The sequence below is a fragment of the Penaeus monodon genome, chromosome 24 (genome assembly GCF_015228065.2).
Source record: "Penaeus monodon isolate SGIC_2016 chromosome 24, NSTDA_Pmon_1, whole genome shotgun sequence".
NCBI lineage: Eukaryota > Metazoa > Arthropoda > Malacostraca > Decapoda > Penaeidae > Penaeus > Penaeus monodon.
Genome location: NC_051409.1, coordinates 38,499,155 through 38,499,567, shown reverse-complemented (window position 1 = coordinate 38,499,567; position 413 = coordinate 38,499,155). Strand labels below are relative to the sequence as shown.

Genomic DNA, 413 nt, shown 5'->3' with positions numbered 1-413 from the left:
GTAAGGAGGGACATTGAAAGAAAAGGAATTGTATTTCCAATGTATAAAAGAAACGTGTTAACGCAGTCGTCTAAACCATACATTGAGATAAAAAAAGGAAAACAAGAAAAAAAGGAAAAAAAGAAAATAAGAAAAAACAAGAAAAACAGAAAAAAAGGAAAAAAAGAACGGAAAAAAAGAAAAAAAGGGAAAAAAGAAAAAAAAGAGAAAAAAAAATAAAGAAAAGAAAAAAACAGAAAGAAAATAAAAATAAAAATTGACGAGAAAAGACACCTTCACAGTATGTATAAAAAAATCTAGATTGTTTTGATATTAGCTTAAGCCGTATAAATATTTAGTAATATCATAACCAATTGCTGATCTACTCAAATTTCATCAGTTCCTTGGCGTGTAAAATGTAACGAAATAGAAGA

The 413-nt window shown here is 26.2% G+C and overlaps 1 protein-coding gene across 1 annotated transcript in view; it reads right to left on the bottom strand.

Moving 5' to 3' along the window:
* LOC119588965 (cGMP-inhibited 3',5'-cyclic phosphodiesterase A-like) overlaps positions 1-413 on the bottom strand; it is a 64,821-nt gene that overhangs the window by 12,981 nt on the left and 51,427 nt on the right. The gene's annotated exons all lie outside the window — the stretch shown is intronic.